This window comes from Cavia porcellus, unplaced genomic scaffold, assembly GCF_034190915.1.
Source record: "Cavia porcellus strain 051 isolate PalLab524CR breed Dunkin Hartley unplaced genomic scaffold, mCavPor4.1 scaffold_2, whole genome shotgun sequence".
In the NCBI taxonomy this organism is placed as follows: domain Eukaryota; kingdom Metazoa; phylum Chordata; class Mammalia; order Rodentia; family Caviidae; genus Cavia; species Cavia porcellus.
In genome coordinates, this window is record NW_026947485.1 from 95,942,129 (window position 1) to 95,950,882 (window position 8,754).

At 39.1% G+C, this 8,754-nt stretch overlaps 1 long non-coding RNA gene across 2 annotated transcripts; it reads right to left on the reverse strand.

Annotated features, from left to right (window-relative positions):
* Nucleotides 1–2,647: 2,647 nt before the first annotated feature.
* LOC111754486 (uncharacterized) lies at nucleotides 2,648–8,635 on the reverse strand. 2 transcript variants are annotated; one of them, XR_010046262.1, is made up of 3 exons: nucleotides 7,917–8,635; nucleotides 4,297–4,654; nucleotides 2,648–3,482 (listed from the first exon to the last, which is right to left on the reverse strand). It is a non-coding gene; the product is annotated as an uncharacterized LOC111754486 (long non-coding RNA). The 2 variants fall into 2 exon arrangements; XR_002789166.2 differs by having other exon boundaries at nucleotides 2,648–4,654.
* Nucleotides 8,636–8,754: the final 119 nt, after the last annotated feature.

Consider the following 8,754-nt stretch of genomic DNA (forward strand, 5'->3'; position numbering starts at 1 on the left):
TCATGCTGTAACATTTCAATTTTCATGTAAATTTTCAACTCCTGCTCCTTGTCATACTCCCACTGGGTGAAATATTGTTTTTCATTTTTGTATATAGCATACTATTGAATTCTTTTTTTTTTTTTTTTTTGGTGTTTTAACACAACTGATCTGTCTTCTGATTGGGGAACTGAGACTATTAACAGTGTGACACACTAGTAAAGTGAAATCTCTTAACACTGTTCACTTTCTAATCCCAATTCATTTTTAAATTTGTATTCATTTTATCATTTAGCCACTGTTGGATCCTTTTTCCATGATCTTCTGTTGTTTTTAAGATATCTCTTGAGTGTAAGGTCAACTACATTGGCCCTATCTTCTAGTTTTTACACTCTCTCCTCACACTGTTTGCTTCTGTTGCCCATACTTTCAGTAGAAATTTTTATCTCCTAGGTTTTTGTTTGGTTCACTTTCACGGACTCTAATCCTTTCCTAAACTACTCACTTGGTTTGGCTCCACTAGCCAAACACTATCAGTGTCTTCGGTAAGTTCATATTTCCTCTCTACCAGCGAGATTGGTTGAGCAGGCAAGGTATTTGTACCTATGCTGCCCAGATGTTCTTTCTGTGACCTATGAGGCTATGTACCCCTTAGAGAGAACAAGCATTGTGGTATATTTAGCCTTGTCTTCATGTTGCATGTCAGGGGGCTTAGTGAATGGTTTGGAACCAGAGACGATTGTAATACCTTTCAGCTGCCACACTCATCAGTATGAGTTAGGATGGAACACAAAGATTGCCCTATCAAAAATTAATTCAGTGTTACTTTCTCTGCACATGCCTAGAGCAGGTCTGATGCTGGTCACTGCAGTGCATTACACTCTGCATCACCTACAGTGATGCTTGCCTCGTGGTAGGAGAAATAGTATGAGAGACAGAAGTGAGCCCTGCACATCCTCCACGTATTGGTGTTGTGAGGCTTAGCCCCGCAGGTAATCATGCGCACCACCTGTTTCACTGACTCCCACATGTGGCACCCTAAGTTGCTGGTCCTACAGGGAAAGCCATCTTTTTGCTCTTACATGTCAGAGACCTGTTTACCATTGGATAAATTCTCAACTCTTTTGTTTCAAATGCTCTCCCCTAAAGCCAAACTGGTTGTCAAGGCAGAGGTCGTTTTTCAATATATCAGTATTTGTTGTGGGTTCCTGAAGACAGGAAAATGCAGGGAATTTCACTCCCAGAGCAGCAAGCTCAGACAAGTGCTTCTCAAAATAGCTGTTACTGCATTGCACATATATATATATATAAAGTGGAGAAAGCTTTCCCAGGGCCTGTATGTTATGTAGGTCCCAGATCTACCCATCCTGACTGCACTTCTGCATGATGCTGAATCTTGAGCTAGCTACGCTCTCTGGGTACTTACTGCTTTTACATCTACCCCTTCCCTCTGCTGCACTGCCACTCAACAGGCACAGGAGCACTCTGCCCTATTCTGAATTCCTATCCAAGTCTGTTTTTCCAAATTTCTGGGTTCGTAATTGAACTAGTGTTTTCCTGCTATCACCTATTGCAAAGAGTGGCTGCTCTCAGATGTCTTCACTCTGTACCAAGAAGAAGCAGGTGAGTGCTGTCTACATTTAACCCATCACCCTGCCCTCTCTTAGGGCACTTTTTATTGAAAAATGAAGTTCACTGATTGAGAGGCAGCAGTCTGTCAGTCTGGTCATCTGATAAATCTATAAAAGACCTTCATTTCTGATGCAATGCTTTCAATATGTACCATTTCCTTTTTAACCTGCCTTGGTGTTTAATTCCATTGCCCATATATTCTGGTTTTATTTTTATTGCATTCGCAGTACATAGCTGATTCCATTCATCATGGGGAGTATGTATGTGCACACAACACACTTTCTTTTTACTTCCCCTCCCCCTTTGCCCATATGTTCTTGCATACTATTTCTACATTAGATCCCTTAATATACTGTTTTATATTCCTTATCAAGTATTCAAAAATCTTTGTCATTCTAAAAATGATTCCAATGGTCTTTATCATTTCTCTTTACCATGTTTTAGAAATTTTTGTTGAAAGTTGGGTCTGATGTACTTAAATTAACATATATGAACTGAGGTAGTCAGCCTCACAAGAAGTTAGGTTGTGTTTGATGTTTGTTTAGCTATCGATGTCAGAGGCTTCAAATCCTTCTTTTATTCTGGCTTTCATCTGCTGTACTGTCTTTGGGTTTCCCTAGAAACTTCGATTAAACTGAGGTCTGTTTTTACAATTCTCTGTTATTTGCCACTAGAGTCCTGTTTATATGCTATCATTGTATGACTGAATGAATCTCAGTTTGTTCAATAAGCATGAGTCCCTGGGCTATCACCTTCAAAGGCATTCTGCAACCTTTTTTTTTGACTCCCTCTAAAAGATAGAGAAAAGCTAGAGGGTCCTTAAAGTATCTAACTGCCCTTCCCTCAGATCAGATAAGACTAGCACACAGAAGGCAAATCTTTTAGAGACCCAGTGCCCAAACTGCAACCCAAAACACAAAACCCATTTATTTATTGAGAAATGCCAATGCTGCAATTAAACCAGAATACCCAAGATTTTACTTTAGAAAACTCTTACATTAACATGTTTTGCTTAAAAGAAAAACACAATTACACCTTTTCAAGATACAGCTGTTTATTGGAAGGCAAAAGCTTGGATTTGGCAAGCTGCTTCACAATTAATGTGATCTTTGCTGCTGTATGCATGCTGATAATCTGTCAAACCTTGGCTCATACTTCGTTAGTTTGAGAGCAACACATGCAGCACTCACATCATCTGTCTGTTTTCTTGTGTCAGATTTGATACAATTCAAAGCTGAAAACAGCTGCTCACAAGTATAAGATGATCCAAACAAAGTAAGAAAAGCAATCCCAACTGCTTTCATGGACTTAAAATTATTTGGCAGAGAATTCCACACTTTAAGGATTTCATTTTCAGAACTACCAACTGTTCCGTCCTTTGCCACCCCTTCACACTCTACCATCTCTATCTTCTCAAGTGTTGCATGCAGGTCATAGAATTTATTTTTCCAGATAGAGCTTTCCTGAAATTCCAATAGCTCCATTTCCAGATTTCCAAAATCTAACCAGTATAAGCAGGAAAGGTCAAGTTCTTCAAATTTGACTTTATCTGGAGAAGTAAGAAAACACAGGGTTGCCTCCACCCTATGGAACTGTAAAAATCTGTTACTAAAATTTGCCTTTGCAGTTGCCACAATGCTAGAAAATTCCTTATAGATTTCCTGTTGGCCTGTAGGATTGTCTGTAAAAGTTGTAGAATTTTCTAAATGTATTTTTAGATTTAGAAAATATTTCAGCTGCCCACTTTCAAGGTCTCTCTCAAAAACCTGCAGTTTTTTCTCAAATGTTTTAATATCATAAAACATTCTTTCAGCTGTTTTCCCTACACTTTGTAGTTTTTTTGTTCAGTACATTGAAATGTAGTATAAAATCTGTAAAAAAAAACATGAGGTTAGTAAGCTAGGTCACATCAGTGAGCTGTGTGTGGTCATGCCCTTTTTCCCTCATAAACAGCCTGATTTTATCCAAACAGGCTACAAATCTCTCCAGGACTTGTCCTCTGCTCAGCCACCAGACATGACTGGACATGAGTAAAGCACTGTACTGTGCCTGAACCTCATCAAGCAGTGCTTGGAACTGTCGAAAATTACGAGCATGAGCCATGATATAATTCACCATCTTTGAGGATATCATCTAATTTTTTGCGGCTTTCCCTGGTACAAAGAGCTTCTTGATGTATAATACAATGAAACTGAATGATTGGATGTTTTGCTTCTTTAATAAAAAACTGTATGAAACCAGATGTTTCCCCAACCATGTGAGGTGCCCCGTCACTAGTAATTGAAACCACGTTTTCTGGTCTTATGTCTTGTGACAAAAAAGCCTCCATTACACACTGTAGATATCTACCCCTTCTGTTCTTCCAGGCAAAGAGACCAGCTTCACCAGCTCTTCTCTCACAATGTCACCAACTGCATAACGCAAAATTACTGCTAGTTTTGCATGATTATTTATATCTGTGCTTTCATACAAGCACATGGAGTAACAGGCTGCCTTTTGTAAATCAGTGGTGAGCTGCTGACTAACATCATTTGCCATGTGCAGGACTCGATCTTTTATTTCTGCTAAGTGGCATCTCAGAGATGTGTTGCATAATTTTATCCTTGTTTAGGAAATCATGAAAAAGGGACTCACTCCCAGACAACATGGCCATTTTAATAAAATCTCCATCAGAGAGGGGCTTACCGTATTTTGCTATGCACAGTAAAATTTGAAAGCTGGCAGCAGTCAGATGATTTGTTTTAGAAAGATAGTTGCAATAAATAAGATATTGGGAATGACATTTCCTCAATTTTCCTTCTAGAAACTCTTTCCTTTCAGTTTCCCCAAGTTGAGCAACACTTTTGTGGTTGGTGTCAAAGTGCCGTCTAACACTTGATGTGCGACACACAATACTTTCACCACACAGAACACAGAACACTTTCCCATTGCGTTCAATCGCTCCAAAAAACTCTGTCCAGGCCTGTTGGAATGATCTTCCACTCTCTGTTTTCAGTTTTGCTTTTTTTGATGTAGTCATTTCTTCATGTTCAAGACTTGGAGTCTAAAAAAAAACATAAAATTTTTTAAAAAATGAAGCACCCAATCTATCCCTATAACAAAAACAGCTATCACTATTAGTTAACACCAAAGAATTGGATATTCCCTCAATCAATGATCTATGGCAATAATTCTCAGCTTGGAGTTCCTCTTGAATTTACTGACCACCAGCACAAGAGGGCAATGTCTCACTGATCACAGCTTTTAGCCAGCTCTGATAAAGGCATCTGAGTGCATTTCCTACCTTGTGGGAGCTTCTGCTAAAATCACAGTCAGTCCAAGCAAGTATATGTATATATATATATATATATATATCCTTGCTCTTGTTTTCATAAATTTTTAACAAACAATTCTTAACAAACTAAATAGCATACTGCAGTTTCAAATATGCCAGGGGGACAGCATAACATTAAAAGAATCTCAGTCTCTTAATTAGAACATCTCTTTGTTAAATCTTAGATATTAAATTTCAACTTTTCATAAGAAAACTCAAAGCTAAAAAAATTTTTTTTAGATTGGATCTCATTACATGCACTGGCCTTGAATTTGCTCATGTAGCTAGGCTGACTTCAAACTGACAGCAATCTTCCTGCCTCAGCCTCCTGAGTGCTGGGATTACAGACACAGACCACCACACTTGGCCCAAAGCTAACATACTGTGTTAATAAAAACAAATGTATTAAAATTCACAGCCAGTCCAAACAAATGATTTATTTATTTATTTTGGTGCCAGGAATTGACCGTATAACCTCACACTTGCCAAGCAGGCACTATGCCACTGAGCTAAATCCCCAGCCCCAAACAGGTTATTATATATAAATAATTTATATACACATTCCTGAGCATGTGCAGGGACCCTCTGTGCTGTTATCTGATGCGTGGCTGCTGGTACTATTTGGCTCGGTGCTGAGAGAAGGCTCTGCACGCCCACTGCAGCACACATGCCATAGGTTTGCCACTAGAGTCCTAGTAGTTTTCCTCTTGAGGGAAGGGCTTTGGATATACCAAACACATTACTTTTTCACTGGGCAATTTTCAAAATGGCTATTTTTCCTCTACCCAGGTACAAAGCAACAGGGAATTGTTTTCTCCAATCATTTCTATGAGATTCTGGTAGTTTCTGGAAGGAAAAAAAAAACTCTGTAGGATTCTCTCAAGGGAATCTATACTTGACCTCCAGGAACCTCACTGATGACCATTTTAAGTGTTCCTTCTCGTCAGTGCCTCAGGAGGAAGAAGTTGCTGGTAACTTGCTCTCAATTTTGATTTTCTAGGCTTGCCTCTACACTTTCAGAACTGCCATTTGTCCTGGGACCTCAATTATCTGATAAATTTTTTAAATGATACTGATGTTCAGTTTGCTCAGCTTTCTTCCTATGAAGACAGCTCAATGCATTCCAAACTGTCAGAACTGAAACTACAAGTGTTGAGTTGTGTACAAATTAGGAAAATAAGCACATACAAATAAAAACTATTTAAAATGTTCAATGCATTAAAAATACAAAGGGTCCTGGAATCAAAATGTTGAAGAACTACTGTGCAAAGGCACATTATTAGTAATAATACTTATCATCTATCTATTATGTTACAATAGGAGTAATTTAGTACATTAAAATAACATAGGGTTAGGAAAATAGCTCAGTAGTAGAGTACTTGCCTAATATGCACAAGGCCTTGGATTCCATCACCAGGACTACAAACTAAATAAAACTGAGGTTACCTGGACACAAGTACAACGATCCTGTCCTTGAAAATAAGACTGAAATTGCTACTTTCTCCTTTTCAAACTTCTCCCAACATTATGAATGAGTTCAAAATAACTTCTATTATTATTCATATCAATTCCATTCAACAAACCTGTTCTCAACACATGAAAAACATGAAATTACTAATTTCAACAACAATTTCAGATGGTTGGGAAAATAAAGTCAGGTGAATACAGTATTGAGAATTATTTGACAAAGTCCTAGACCAAAGGAGAATTAGAGACCTAAAACATGTTAGGGTAGCACATAGAAATTAGCAAACTTGTGGCAAAAAAAGAGGGATTTTTTTTCCTGCTGTCCAAAAGAAAGGCCATTCTACCTAAATGGAAAAACATATTAAAACTGGAGGGACCCAAGGGGAAGGCAGGAGGCAGGTAAAAAAGCTATGGTATGCCTTATTAAGGAACAAAGGTGGTGACAATTCAGTTAGGAATACCAGGCACCAGAAAGATCAGAGAGCATACAAAAGGTAAAATGGAAGATATGAGGCTGAAAAATTAATAACTAGTAACCACTCAGATGAAATTGGTGATTCAAAACAGTGAGAAATGAGCCAGACATAGTGGGCTATGCTTGAAATTCCAGCACTCAGGAGGCACAGTACTGCCGAGTTCAAGGCGAGTCTGGGTTAAGTAGTGAGTTCAAGGTCAGCCAAAACTACATAGTAAAATTTTATCTCAAAAAACAAAACCAGCTGGGCAGGGTAGCACATGCATCGCGGCATTCAGGAGGCTGAGGCAAGAATTGCTGAGTTCCAGGCCGGGCTAAACTAAACAGCAAGACTCTGTCTCAAAAAACAACAACAACAAAAAGTGAGAAATGGAGACAGGCAAGGAAAGTTTTCTGTAAAAATTAAAATGAGACATGATTTGTTGAACTTATGAAAACAGAATAAAGAGAAGGCTATATCAGTCTTTAATTTTCTGACTAGTTTTTCAACTTCATTTAAGGAAGTACATAAAAATTAATACTTATCTTGTCCATGAAGCTGAAAACTGGCAATTTTGAGACTATTTTTATTTGGACAGTCCACATAGGATAACATGGATCAAAGACTAACATCTGATAACAAGAATCCATGGAGAATGGAAATATTGCCGTACCAATTTTGCAATTAGTCTGGAGTACCAATCTTTGCAATCATCAAAACAAATGTTTTTACAATTAAAAATGTCTTTTTGTATTCTGTACATATCACATCTGTGGTACTGTTTCACACACTGTGGATGAGTAATTACCTATAGAAAATGCAGTGACAATTTTCATGGTGTGATCCCCACACAAACAGAAGCAACATTCCATTATTATCAAGGACATACGCTAACTTATGAACACAAGCGAAAACGTAAGTACAAAGACTGAATTATCTTCCACTAAATCATGAGCCCAGAATACAAAGTAATGAGAAAAAAAAAATTAAACGATCCTGGAAAAGAAATTCCAGTTTCGTAAAGAGTACCATACCACAAGGGTGACACCTCAAATTTGAAAAACACCGACCTTCCAATTTTCTTCCAAGGTACTTTACAGTTTTTGAAATGTGATGGTCAAAAACAGGTGTAAAAAGATGCAATCATCTTCTGACTACACACAGCAACTGTAAAATTCATTCTCAATCTCAAATTTCTGTGCTTAAACACTCTGATCTCCAGGACCTTCAGACTTCTGTCACTGAGCCCAAAGCTAGGCACCTGACTTCTGCGACCAGAAGGAATGAGGTCTGGGCCTGACTTGGGCTAAGCTATAGCATTCAAATGCCAAAGCTTCCTTGGCCCAACACTGCTCAGCAGTCCTCTTCAAACCCCTATCTCCCACCCTCTACTGTCAGAATGCAGAGGATAAAAAAATAACCCGCATCCAGTACTAGTGCCCTGCTCTCGCTGCCCCTCAGCCCCAGAAGCGCCTCGCGATTCGCGGGGAGTGTGGGGTGGGAGGGTGCTGCGATCCACTCCGGAGATCTCCAGGTCTGGGGTTGGTCCTGTAGATGTCAGAACAAGTACACTACACCTACCCGACTACAGACTCTCTTTATTGGACCCACCCTATTCAAGACCCCAACAAGGGCCCTCCGAGCACCAGCCCTTGCTGCACACCAGAGATCCCAAATTGCCCCTTGCAGGCGCGCAGCTCACGGCGCCTGCGCGTTTTGGTGGCGCCGGCAGTGCGCATGCCCTACACTCTGAGCTCTTCGGTGCTGGACTTTTTTTTTTTTTCCCAAATCCATTTTAGAAAAAGAAAAAAAAACTAAAACTAAATTTCAAAACACGCCAATCGGGGGAAACAATGGTATATGCATTGCGCATTGTCATCCCCAAATCATTCACCCAGAGCACAAGAC